Source organism: Panthera uncia (genome assembly GCF_023721935.1).
Source record: "Panthera uncia isolate 11264 chromosome C1 unlocalized genomic scaffold, Puncia_PCG_1.0 HiC_scaffold_4, whole genome shotgun sequence".
Classification (NCBI taxonomy): Eukaryota; Metazoa; Chordata; class Mammalia; order Carnivora; family Felidae; genus Panthera; species Panthera uncia.
The window spans coordinates 89,925,765-89,939,675 of NW_026057585.1; the positions used below are offsets into that span (position 1 = coordinate 89,925,765).

General features: G+C 47.7%; 1 long non-coding RNA gene across 1 annotated transcript in view; it reads left to right on the top strand.

Moving 5' to 3' along the window:
* The window catches only part of LOC125913021 (uncharacterized), a 41,729-nt gene that overhangs the window by 2,615 nt on the left and 25,203 nt on the right, over window positions 1–13,911 (top strand). The window contains exon 2 of the long non-coding RNA XR_007454906.1: window positions 9,145–9,423. This is a non-coding gene — a long non-coding RNA (uncharacterized LOC125913021). The remainder of the gene's footprint in view (window positions 1–9,144; window positions 9,424–13,911) is intronic.

Sequence of the window (13,911 nt, forward strand, 5' to 3'; positions counted from 1 at the left end):
GGAGAGCTGGTCTTGACTCCCTCTTAGGGACCCTGAGAAAAGCTACTGTGAACTCCTTGCCAGAAAAGAGGTTTGCAGGTGCCACACAGTCAAGGTTTGCCCCATCGCTTCTAGTCCTAAACAGCCACAAATCTACTCTCTGTCTCTGTTTTCTCTATTCTGGACGTTTCACATAAATGGGTCATACAGCATGTGGCCTTTTGTGTCTGGCTTCTTTCGCTTAGCGTAATGTTTTCAAGGTTCATCCACGTTGTAGCATGGGTCAGTCCTTTGTTCCTTTTTGTAGCCCAATTATGTTCCATTAGATGATATACCACATTTTGTTTGTCCATTCGTCAGTTGTTGGACATTTGGGTTCTTTCTCCCTTTTAGTTATTATGAATAATGCTGCTGTGAATATTTGTGTACAAATTTTTGTGTGGACATAAGTTTTCATTTCTGTCGAGTATGTTATACCTAGGAACAGAATTGCTGGGTCATAGGACAATAGTTTAAACTTTTGAGATTCTCTTCTAGAGTGATCGCATCATTTTACATTCCCATGAGCAGTGTTTGAGATTTCCAATTTTTCCATATCCTCATCAGCGCTTGTCATTATCTGCCTGTTTGGTAATAGCTGTCCTAGTGGGTGTGAAATGCCATCACACTGAAGTTTTGGTTTGTATTTCCATGATGACTAATATCGTTGATCATATTTTCAAGTGTTTTTGGACATTTGTATGTTTTCTTTGGAGAAATGACTATTCAGATCCTTTGCCTATATTAATGAGTCTGTAGATCAGTTTGGGAGATATTGCCATCTTAATAATATTAAGTTTTATAGTCCATAAACATACCATGTCTTGTGTTTTTCTTAGGTTTTCTCTAATTTTTTCTATTCTTTATTTTATTTTATTTTATTTTATTCTTATTTATTTATTTACACCCAAGTTAGCATATAGTGCGATAATGATTTCAGGAGTAGAATATATATCTATATCTATATCTATATCTATATCTATATCTATCTATGTATATATATGATCATATCATCTGTAAATAGAGGTATTTTGCTTCTTTCTTTTCCTTGTCTAAGTGCCCTGGCTGGGACCTCCAGCACACTGTTGAATAGAAGTGGTGAGAGTGAATATCTTTGTCTTGCTCCCAATTTTAGGAGACTAGGAATCCGGTATTTCACCATTAAATATGATATTAATTGTGGAGTTTTCATAGATGCCCTTCATCGAGTTGAAAGATTTCCTTCTATTCCTAGTTTGTTGAGTGTTTTTTTTTTTTTTAATCACGAGAGGGTGTTCGATTTTGTCAAGTGCCTTTTCTGTGTTTATTGAAGTAATAATGTGACTTTACAAACTTCTATTGATATGATGTATGACATTAATTGATTTTCAGATTTTTTTTTTTAATTTTTTTTTCAACGTTTTTTATTTATTTTTGGGACAGAGAGAGACAGAGCATGAACGGGGAAGGGTCAGAGAGAGAGGGAGACACAGAATCGGAAACAGGCTCCAGGCTCCGAGCCATCAGCCCAGAGCCTGACGCGGGGCTCGAACTCACGGACCGCGAGATCGTCGCGGGGCTCGAACTCACGGACCGCGAGATCGTGACCTGGCTGAAGTCGGACGCTTAACCGACTGCGCCACCCAGGCGCCCCGATTTTCAGATGTTTTTAAAAAAATTTATAAATGTTTGTTTATTTTTGAGAGAGAGAGAGAGAGAGAGAGAGAGAGAGCACGAGCGCAAGTGGGGGAGGGGCAGAGAGAGAGGGAGACACAGAATCCCAAGCAGGCTCCAGGCTCTGAGCTGTCAGCACAGAGCCTGATGCAGGGCTCAAACTCACAAACTGTGAGATCATGACCTGAGCCAAAGTCAGAGGCTTAACTGAGCCATCCAGGTACCCCTGATTTTTAGATGTTAAACCAATCTTGCGCTCCTGGGTTACGTCATCTCACTTAATCATGGTGTATAATTCTTTTTACACATTGATGGATTTGGTTTGCTAGCATTTTATTGAGGATTTTGCATTTATATTCAGAGAATGTATTTGGTCTATAATCTTGTGATTTCTCTTTCTGCTTTGGTAATACTGGGGTTGTCTTTATTTCTTCTTTTTTGAAAGATAGTTTTTCTGGATATAGGGCTTTTGACTGGCAGTATTTTTAAGCACTTTAAATATGTTTTCCCAACTGCCTTCTAGCCCCATTGTTTCTGTTGAGAAGTCAGTCTTAATCTTACTGAGTTCCCTTGTAAGTGATCACTTTTCTCTCACTGTCTTGGAGATTTCCTCCTCTTTGATTTTCAGCATTTTTTCCTACTTTGCATTTATCCTTCTTGGAGTTTTTTGAACTTCTTGAATCTACAGATTAAAGTTTTTCATACTTTGGGATGTTTGCAGCCATCACTTGAATTTTTTTCTGCTCATGTCTTTGTCTCTTCTGTTTCTGGTACTCCCATTATACACGCATTGGTGGACTTAATAGAGTTCCCCATTTCCCTAAAGCTCGTCTTCTTTTGTGCTTTTTTCTGTCTGTTCTTTGGATTGCATTATCTCTATCAATATATCTTCAAGTCTGCTAGTTATTTCTTCTGCCAGTTCAAATCAACTGTTGAGCCCTTCTAGTGAAATTTTCATTTTGATTATTGTACTTTTCAGCTCCAGAATTTCCATTAAAAAATAATTCTGCCCCTTTTTTTATGCTCTCTATTTGATGAGACAGTGTCACCATATCTTCTTTTAGTTCTTTAAGCATGGCTTTCTCTAGTTATTTGAAAATATTTATAATAGCTACTTAGAATTCTTTATTAAATCTGACATCTGGTTACTCTCACAGACAGTTTGTTTTCTTGTGTGTGGGCCAAAATCTCTTGTTTCTATGTATAACTTGTAAATTTTTTTGATGGAAATTGAACTTCTTAAATAATATATGATAACAATTCCAGTCTCCTTTGAGGATATAATTTTTGAGGTCATTGTTCGAGATTTTGTTCTGATCCGAAGAGGGCTCTTTTTATCTGTCTCCTTCCATGGTTCTCTCTGATAAACTGGTCAGTTTATGGTATCACTGAAATGTCAAATGAACCCACTGGTCTCCTCATGTGTTTTTCACAGCAATCTCTATTGGTTTTGATAGCGTACTTAAACTTTATCTTCCCCAGACCGTGTTTGCAAACGAATTCAGTGCTTCTGAGATAAGTTTTGCAACTATTTGTGGTCTGTTTCTCCCTTTGGGCAAGGTCTCTGAGCCAGGTCTCTGGAACTTAGTGTGGAAATAGTGGCACTCTCCTCTCGTGAGTGACATCCCTCCTTTAGGAGCTGGGCACTTGATGGAGTAGGGGCTGGCTGTGGCCTCTGGTCTTCTCAGTTTGCTTCTCCTGGCATGGAAATTCTGCTTTATGAATGAGCCAAGATGAGGGTGATTAGGGCCCCAGCATGCAGGGCACAAGGCAGAGCTCTGATCCCCCTGGTGGGGGCTGGGAAGAAGAGGGGAGCCCCCACCTCTTAGCTGCATGCACCTAGACTTAGTCTCTGCAACAGTAAGCTGAGGCAGGATGAGATATACTGATATTCTGCCCTTCCTGGAAGATACTGTGGGTCTCCCACCAGAAGCCGGGACAGAGAGAGCCCTGTGCTATTGACTACACCCATCTGGAGTGGCGTTTTCATAATGCTGAGCTGAGAGAGAAGGAGGAAGCAGATCATAGTTCAAATGCTGCAGACTCTTGCTGCTTTTATAGAGTTTTATTAGGTTTTCTTAAATGAATGTTTCTTCATTTGCTGTGTGCCCTTAGGACCATTTCCACAGACTTTAAATGGTTGTTTTAAAATAATTTTCAGCAGTTTCCCTGGGAAACATATCTGCAGAGCTCTTCACATTGCCATGCCAGAGTGGAAGCCCAGCTATCTGATCCTTTGCTACATAAATTGAGGATTTAGCTCTCTTTGCTCCGTGCCCCACGACCTTGCTCTTCTGGTCTCCTATCCTCCCCGTAATGCTATCACTGTCCCCCTTTTCTGTGCAAGTTTTTGTTTTCCCTGGAGTTACCAATTGTCTTTAAAAAAAAATCTTTATTTGCTTGTACTCATAACTAAGTAAACTCCAAACTCTTGGCCAATAATGTGAATCTCCTCTGGACACATTTGAATGCATCAATTTCCTATCAGTTTCGTCTCCTGAAGAAGTCTTCCAGAACCTGTGACCTGCTTCCCCTGGGCGGGTTGCTTTCTGCACCTGTTGTATGGGTGTCATCCTCGGATCCTTTGCTATCAGTCCAGAGGATTCCTCTGTCTCTGTCTTGTGTTGGATCTCACCTCCCTGTATTTCATGTCTTCTTTTCTCTTGGTTGATTCCTTGGTTTCAGTGGAGCACATCCACCAGTAGCTCCTGGGAAAAGGTCCATGGGATGTTAAGTTTTGGAGATTTTGGACATCTGAAAATGGCTTCATTCTACCCTCCTCCTTGATTGGCTGTTAGGCTAGGTATAGAATTGCAGGTTGGAAATTATTTTTCTCTAGAACATTTGAAGGTTTTGCTCTATTACCTGTTCCAGGAGAAGGACACTGTTCTCATTCCTTATCTTTTCAATCTGGAATCTTAGAGGATCTTCTCTGAGGTCCCAGGATAGTGACATTTCATGATGATATGCCTTGGTGTGGGTCTATTTTTATTTATTGCACTGGAACCTCTGTGATGTGAGTCCTTGAAATTTAGAAAGATTTTTTTGATCTGTCAAATTTTCTCAATCTATTTTATTGATGATTCCTACACATTGTCTCTCCTACACATTTTTCTATTCTTTATAGAATTGTTATTAATTGAAGATGGAACTCCTGGACAAGTTCTCCAATTTTCTTTTATTTTCTCTCCTTTTTTTTTTTTTCCTTATCTGTCACTCTGGAAAAGATAAATCTTATTTTCCAATTTTTCCTTTTTCCTTTTTCCATTATACTTTTCATTGTGAAAAGCTTTTTTATTTCATGCTTTGTCTCTCTCTCTTTTTCAAAATGAGAATCCTAGTTTAATTCCACCTATGCATGTCTCATGATGATATTAAGACAGGTTTTTTCAAGTTGGTGTTTTGTGTTTGTTTTATTTTTATCTTTCAGGTTAAAGGCATTCTTCAGATGCCTGGCAAACCTTTGGTATCTGTGCATATTTAAAAATAGTAAAGTAGGAGCTGATTGGAAGCTCTGAGTACGTGGGTAGGTCTTGTGGACTGTGGGCTTCCTCGCAGGGTGATCTGTCAGTGCTATTTGGTTGGAAAACCTCCACTGTTGGCATCTAGGGTTGATCTGGGTCTTTTCTGCTTGGTGCATCATGTTTCCCAGAAAAAGTTCTTCCAGTTGTCTGCCTAGAGGGTGTGAGTGTGTCATCAGAGTGGTACAAGAGGGTTAGGTCTTGACATCTAGCCTGCTCGTATATGCGGAACCTCCGTGTCGTCAGGAGAGTACCATCCTGTACGCTGTACCTGGTGTCCCTCAGTCTGTAGGTGTCTGGGGTCCGGGGTGATAGCAGCTTCTTAAACAGCCTTTCAAGGAATCTTAACTTGAACTGCTCTTTACCCCAACTTCCAGAGGCACCTATGTGGTTAATCCCTGAGTCTTCGGGGGATTTTTTTTTTCTTCCTGATTCCTTTTCCTCAATTGCCCATTCATTTTTCAGCTCCTAAAATTTTGTTGCCGTTGTCCCCTCCCCCATTCTCCCCATCCTGTGGGCTCATATCTTCAAGCATTTAAAGAAGCCTCTTTGCTATTTTTTCAGCATTCAAGGGGTGGGGGGAACCAAGATGTTTGTGTGTGTTCCGTTTGCCATCTATACCTGGACGTCCTCAGGTCTCGCCCGAGAGAGTCCTGCAAGATCCAGCTCCAATGATGCCACCTCAGGGAAGCCCCCCAGGACTGCCCAGGGCAGAGTCAGGTGTTCCTTGCCTGCTTTGTCAGAGTTGTGTAGACCCTGGGGGTCGGGTTGTGCTTAAAATGGGGGCCTGAACTGGACGTCAAGCTCTGCCACTCACTAGCTGTGTGACATGGCCAAGTTTCTCAACTCTCTGGGCCTCAATTCCTTTATCTACAAAATGGGGAGAAAAATCGTCCTTCATCCCATGAGGATTCAATGAGTCAATGAAATCGCTTTACATTGCCTGGCACAGAGAAGGCACGTGATAGAAATTGCTATTCTTATGAGCCAGGCATCCCCGGCCCTGGCCCACCGGTTCCGCACCCCACCAACAGCAGGTGCCTCCCCCTGACTTCCTCCTGGTGCCCAGGGCAGCCAGCTGAGTCCCTGGCCCCCCAGCTTGGCCCTCTGCCATTTAGGCAGATTCGCCTGTCTACACTCAGTGTTGGCCTCCAAACGGCCTGGCCCTGGCGCATTGAGAAGTTACCTGCTGGCCAAGCTGGGGACAGTCATCACTGGGGCCACTGAGGCCTTTCCTGGCATAGCAGCAGGGCAGAGGGCAGCAGATGAGTGGCATCTGGGATGCCCCCAGGACCACAGCTGCCGCAGGAGCCGAGGCGGGCAGGGCTGCCGGGGCACGTGCATAAGGGAGAGGAGGAAGGCGTCTTTATTTTTGTTGTGCTTTTAAAAAGCCAAAAAGAGTTTGTCTCTAATCAAGGCCTACAGATTTCACATGCCAGTCTTCTTTGGCAGGTTTTCAACTCCACACTAAGCTAAGATCCTTAACTTCTGAGGAGGAGATCCTACAATTCCTTTCTTGAAGCCTTGAGATATGGGGCTGGGGGCCTTGCCTGGGCACTCTGTGACCGAGTAGGCATTTCCAGTAGAACTTCTGTCCTGTATTATAATTAACTATTAAATGCCTGACTTCCCTCCAAGAAGATGTCAGGGTCAGGTCTATTCAACTTTGTGCCCCTTTTGCGTCCGGTGCAACGCTTACCACATAAGAATAATTATTATAGTTATCTTTTAAAAAATATTTATTTATTTTTGGGAGAGGCAGAGAGAGGGGGTACAGAGGAGCCAAAGTGGGCTCTGTGCTCACAGGCCAACAGCAGCAAACCTGACACAGGGCTCGAACTCACAAACTGCGAGATCATGACCTGAGCCGAAGTCAGATGCTCAACCGACTGAGCCACCCAGACGCCCCTATAGTTCTCTTTTAACGACCAGTTACACTGATCCTGAAGTACGTTCTACTACTCTGCCCACTTTTGGATGAGGAGACAGGCTCAGAGAGGGTAGGGGGCCCCAGACTGGTCACACACTTCCCAGGGGGCACTGCTGAGATCCGACCCCTCCAAGACCTGCCTCCCGAACTATTTCGCATGCCCTTTGCCATATTGCGCAGGACTTAGTTGAATGGCTGACAGTGATGATGTGCAGTGATGGGTGCATGTGTCAACAGTAAAGGGTTTGAGCAGCTAGCCTCTGCCAGCTGCTGGGTCTGTCGGGGACGGGACAGGAGAGGGTGACCTGGGGCCACCCCGTGAAATGGCTGGAGCGGACTTGGAGATCTACCAGAGATGGAGATGTTCCGGTGGGGACCGGAGCTGCCCAGGTTGCCTGCAGCCTCCCCCTTGGATGGGGTAGAATCTGGTCCCCAGGGCAAGGGGTTCTCCAGGCTCTTTTGGAGCCTTTCCCACAGTGGGGAAGCAGCACCCTTTTCAGGGATGAAGAACCCGGGTTGTTAGGGAACCTCTCCTCCCCACGCCCCACTTCCTTGCTTGGCCCCTTTTTCTCCCCTGGGGGTCCTGTAGAATTAGGTGGAGTCAGTCTGATGCCCCTCTTCTGGGCGTTTGTTGAACAAATAATATAAAGTTGCCAGTCCGGTCCTTGGGTTGTTTAATTATGAGCTGAGATTTCTGCCCCCTTATCTCGTTTTCCCTGTCGTTAACATCTTACATGACTACGATAGGCTTGTCAAACTGAGAGAGACCAACACTGGTACTTGATGATTCACCCAGCCCCGGACTTCCTTAGGGTTTCGCCGGTTTTTCCGCTAATGTCCTTTTGCTGTTCTAGGATCGCACACTGCATGGGCTGTCCCATCTCTTCCACATCCTCTGGTCTGTGACAGTTTCTCAGCCTTTCCTTGCTTTTTGTGACCTTGAAAGTGTTGAGAAGTAATGGCCAGATGCTTTGTAAAACGCCCCCTAATTTGGGTTTGTCTGCTGTTCTCATGACGAGGCTGAAGTTATGGGGTTCTGGAAAGCATACACAGAGAAGTGCCCTTCTCTGTCCCATCACATTGGGGCGCACAACATCACCGGTGATGTGAACCTTGACTATTTGACTATCAGGTTAAGGTGGCGTTGGCCAGGGCACTCTGACAGTTAAATGCCTGATTATGTACTGACCACTCTCATGAATGTTAATTCATTTAATTCTCACACCACCCCAGGAGGGAGATTCTCTTATTCTGCCTGTCTTAAGATGAGGAAATGGAGGCACAGAGTTAAAGTAACCTATGCAAGGTGAATCTTGATCCCAGCAACCTGGTGATAGAGCCCATGTTTTAACCACTCCTTAGCGTGTCCCACTGAGCACCTCCACTGGCCATGTGGATTCCTGCAATGGCCTCTTCTTGTTTTCCTTCTGATCTCATCTACTGCCCCACGTCCCTCTATCACTCTGGTCCAGTCACACTGGCCTTGCTTCTTCATGAACATGCCAGGCACACTCCCACCCCAGGACCTTTGCACATGCTTCCCCCATTTCTTTTTATTATATTTTTAAAATGTTTATTTATTTTTGAGAGAGAGAGAGCATGTGAGCAGGGGAGGGGCTGAGACAGAGGGAGACAGAGGATCCCAAGCAGGCTCCATACTGACAGCTGAGAGCCCGATGCGGGGCCCAAACCCATGAACCGTGAGATCATGACCTGAGTCGAAGTTGGACGCTCAACCAACTGAGTCCCCCAGGCACCCCCTTCCCCGTTTTCAAGAATGCTGTGTTAGTCGGCTTGCCTGATCTGCATCCTCTCCTTTGTCTTGTTAGTGAGGCCTTCCCTGATCATATTTAAATGTAACCCTCACCCTCCAGCACTCTATAGCCCCCACTTTACTTTTTCTACGGTGCCTACCAGCATCTGATATTCTCTTTCTTTTACTTATCAATTGGTTGATTATCTCTCTCCCTCAACTAGGATGTGAGCCCCATGAGGAGAGGTTTTGGTCTGTCTTGTTCACAGGTGTGTCCTCAGTGCCTAGAACAGTATCTGGCACAGAGCACCTGCTCTGTGAACATCTGTGCACGAACACCCCAAGCTTGCTGGGATCCAGGACTCCTCCATCATTACATCCTTGATGAGAATGTCCAAAGAAAGAATCGTGGAGCCAGCGATCAGAGACTTCCTGCAGGCTGACATTGACTCATTTACCAGCACCCCTTGAACTGGGTCATTTGATTATAGATCTACTGAATCACCCAGTCCCTCAGCCCTGACATGTAAGCTCCCAGAGGAAAGGAGGTAGGTCTGTTTTGTTTGCTCTTGGAAACAAAATATATTTAACGCATTGCCTTGTACACACTAAGTGCTCAATAGATGTTTGTTGGAAAAAAAAAAAAACATCGAAAAGAGCCAGCAGTGAAATGGTCTCCTCTGAAGTGATCTATAAACTGTCTTGTTTCCTTATGGTGCTTACAATTCCCACAGACCCTTTCTCAAGGGCGGCACCGACAGGAGGGGGATAACCTTGGCCTTGGGAACATGCATTTAACAAACTTTCACATACACACACACACACACACTCTTTCTCTCTCTCTCTCTCTCTCTCTCTCTCTCTCTCTCAGATCGATCGTGGTGGGGAAATTTGTTTACGTACAAATATCTTAGTGGCCTGATTGGTCTGAAAGGAAACCAGGTGATGTTCTCCAGGGACAGCAGGGAAAATATCGTGCGGGTGGATGTATTTGTACCCAAAGAGTTTGCTGCTATCAGAGGCTCTGGGGAGGCTGGAGTAAGGCTGTGAGGGGGGAGCAGAAAAACAGAGAGGTTCCCTCTCCCCTTCCGTGGAAAACTGGGGCTCCAGGCACCTTTAAGAAATGAGATCTGTTAGGTGTCTCCTTCTCCCCAGCCCTCACCTGCCCTACCCTCTCCAGGTTTGGGGCCTGCTGGCTTCTGAAGTAGAGGTGATCCAGCCCTGAGACCATGGGGTGGACGACGTGACCTCTCAGACACCTGCCGCGTGTCCTTCCTTCCCCGAGTCCCTTCTGGTTCCTTGAGCCCCGGGCCAGGTGCTGCAGGAGGGCCGCCTGGCAGGCCCCGTGCCACCGTGGGAGTCGTGAGCCCGGCCGGTGAGGCAGGGGCAGGGGTTCTGGGAGGAGGGCGGGGAGGAGCCACGAGAGATGCCTTCCCCACTTGCACGTGTCGGCCTCAGCTCTGGAAATGAAAAGCCTTTTAATTTCATCGTCTGCTTCTCTGTTTTTTTCCTCTGTGAGGCTGTCTGGTGCCAGGAGGCCCTTGGCCACAGGATGCATGTTTAACTAATCCAATAAAGCCTTTATTTGGCCGGCTGCTTGCTCCCGGGAGCTCCCAGGCCTGGGAGACGTTACCTCATTCATGCTCCTCACCTGTGCACAGGGTGGGGCGGGGTGGGGACCAGGAGCGGGGCTGGTGAGTGGCCATGAGGGGTGGACACCAGGGAGGCCTGTGCTGCCCACGAGGGGTGACAGTGCCTGGGGCAGTGTCCTGAGACCTGAGAGCCGGTCTCAGCCCTGCCGCCCCTTGTCCGCTGGACCTCAGTCATCCCTGGGTGTACTCATTTTAGTTTTCCTTCTGTGAAATAGCAGGATTAGACCAGGTCATTTCCCCACGAGGAATGGGCCTTTGGAAGTTTCACCTTGGATGGATGGCTCTGGCCCTTGGTCACTATCACCCTGAACTTTTTGTCGTTTTTTTTTTTTTTTTTTTTTTTTTTAAAGATGGCAGGCTTGTTTCTGCCTCAGGACCTTGGCACTGGCTTTTCTTTTTGCACGAATATCCTGCTCCTAGAATCATGTGTACATAGGTGGCCCTTGGCAATTCAGGGGTGAGCTCAGAGGTTGCTTCCTCAGAGAGCCTTCTCTGGCCAGCCTGGCTAATGATGCTCTGCACTGGACCACCCCTCATGACCTCGCTCCTCCTACAGTCTTTGAGGCTCCTCCTTGCCCCCCTTTCGGGTGCCACAGAGCCCAGTTTGAAAACCACTTGGACTTAATTATCTCTGTGGCTCCTGGCAGGTCTGACAATCCATAACCAACTCTGTCCGAACACTGTGGTACAGCCAAGCGGTGCTGCGGTTTCAGAGAGATGCAGAGTGAGCAGTGGTTCCGGTCATCTCTGACGGGGTGGCCCTTGACGCTGGCGTGGAGATTCAGAGAGGTGCAGAGAGCCTCTGAGGAGGACACGGAGGGCTGGGAATGGGGGCTGGGCCTTTTCCAACAACGGGGAGTCAGCCCGCCTGGCAGAGGTCGGGACCGTAAGTGGGAAATGCTGGATGTGGCCGGGTGTCAGGGGGCCTCGAACGCTCAGGTGTCAGGGGGCCTTGAACGCTCCCACTTGGTGTGGGAGCGGGACGGCAGCTTTGGGCAGGACAGCAGGATGGTCACGGCCTTGCCTGTGAGCCGCAGAACTGAGAGGGTAGAAGTGGAGGTGGAGACACGGGGAAGGCCGACGGTCCGGAGTCACGGGGCCTGGACCATGGCGGTGGGGGTGGAGTGAGGATGGGGTCAGGGAACTAAGGGTGGGGATGACAGGCAGTGAGCAGCATGGTGGGAAAGGAAGAGGGAACAGACTGAGGCAGTCTGAGGTTTCCCACCAGCTTGCGGGGATGACGCTGTTGTTCAGGCATCTGGACTGGGTGACTGTGTCGGCAGGGGTGGTGGGGAGGACTGGCTTGTGGACTACCGTTCCCCCCACCCCCATCCTTTCACCGCACCCCTCCCAAAGCCAGGAGGGGAAGGCTTCTCCACTCAGCTGCCCCCCCCATCCCCCACCTCAGACTGCCTGGGCAGAGAGGAGCGTTTGGGCTGCCCTTCAGCTTGGCCTCTCCTGGAAGGCCCAGGATTAATGTGCTGATGGTCACCCAGGGGCCTTGGCAGAGAGTAGAGATGACTCAGCATCGACTCATCCCCACTGCAGAGAACAGGGTACACCATGGAAAGTGCTGGGAGCACTGGGCCAGGGGAGCTGCCTTTGACTGTGAGGGCTGGCACGTACCCACATGTCTGGGGTGGTCTGCACTTTGGGTTGGAGGACAAGGTCAATCTCCTCAACCCCTAGGCTCGTCCCCAGCCCCTCTCCTCCAGCACGAGCCTTGAGTGCTCTACGGTCCTCACAGTTCAGACAGAAAACCAGGTCCTGGGAAGAATCTACTCACGAGGGAGATAAGAACTTAAGGACATGTTTATTCAGGGGCGTGTTTTAGAGTTTGGGGGAGCTGCCTGCAGAGTGTGCCAAGACAGCCAGAAGTGAAGGGTATCCTTTGGATATCTAGAGTGTGTTCTAGGCCTTGGGGAAAGTATTCTGGAATTCAAGGACAGATTTTGGAATTTCAGGCTCATTCTGGATCTCTGGGCTCTGTTTCAGAATCTCAGGGATGCTTGAGGAGCCTAGGGTGTATTCTGGAATTCCAGGGAAGGTTTCAGAAACCTGGGGGCCCCCTGGAGACCTGGGCTGGTTCCTCATCCTTCACCTCCTAGACCTATCTTGTCTGCTGTGATGTGCCGGGACACATGGTTGCAGGGAGGCTGTTGCTACGGCAACAGTAACCATGGGGTGTATCAACTCCCAGAATTTACTCTGAGCCTGTGACATTTTAGCTGGTGGAGAACCGCGGTGAGCTCCCGAGTGCCTGATGAGCAGAGATTCCTGCCAACCCTGTCTTTGTGCCTCCCTTCCCCCCAGCCTCAGATAACCTCCTGCAGGGCCCAGGGATCTGGCTGCCCGACACTCCCTTGGGCAAATGAATATTCAAAGGCAGCCAGAAAGTGTATTCAAATCTTATAAACTTCCGCCTGCCTTGATCCATTTAAATGTATCAGTATCTTCTGTTTTGCCCCATTTATCTGCCAGGAAAATGAAGGGTAATTCCAGGAGCTGAGAATAAGTGCTTTTCCCAAGTCGCTTTAACCTCCTAAGTGGGGTAAGAGAGGGGTGGGGCTGGGCTCTTCACTCTAGAGATTAGGCTCCTCTGACAAGTCTCACAGAGTCCTAGAATCCTGGAACGCATCCACTGAAACTGTAGTCTAGGGAGGGGGAGTGACAGCAGATAAGTGGCAGAGGCAGGCCGACACCTGCCTCTCCTTCCTGGTGGCTGTGTTCTTAACCTGTAGCGCACACCCCCTGCTGCCAGCTCCCCCCACCCCCTGGGCTACATGAGTAGGCTTTCTTGCCTGAGTCCCTGCTTCTGTCTCCAAAATCACAGACTGTCATGTGTGGAGGACTCTTGAGAATCACCTGGGCTCTACAGGTGGGGAAACTGAGGCCCAGAGACATCCCTCAGATGGTTGGTTAGTGGTGGAAAAGGGACCTGAATTTCAGGCTCCTAGTTCCCAGCCCAGAGCCCTTGCTGTCACACTCATCTCTTGTACCTCATACAATTCGCCTGTCCACCCATCCATCCATCATCCATCCATCCATCCATCCATCCACCCAAGCATCCATCCATCCATCCATCCACCCAAGCATCCATCCATCCATCCATCCATCTATCCATCCGTTCATCATCCATCCATCTATCCATCATCCATCCATGATCCATCCATCCACCATCATCCATCCATCATCCATCCATCCATCCATCCATCCACCATCAATCCACCATCCATCCACCATCCATCCATCATCCATCCATCATCCATCCATCATCCATCCATTCACCATCCATCCATCCATCCATGATCCATCCATCCATCCATCCATTCATCACCCAAATATCTATCCATCATCCATCCATCCATGATCCATCCATCCATC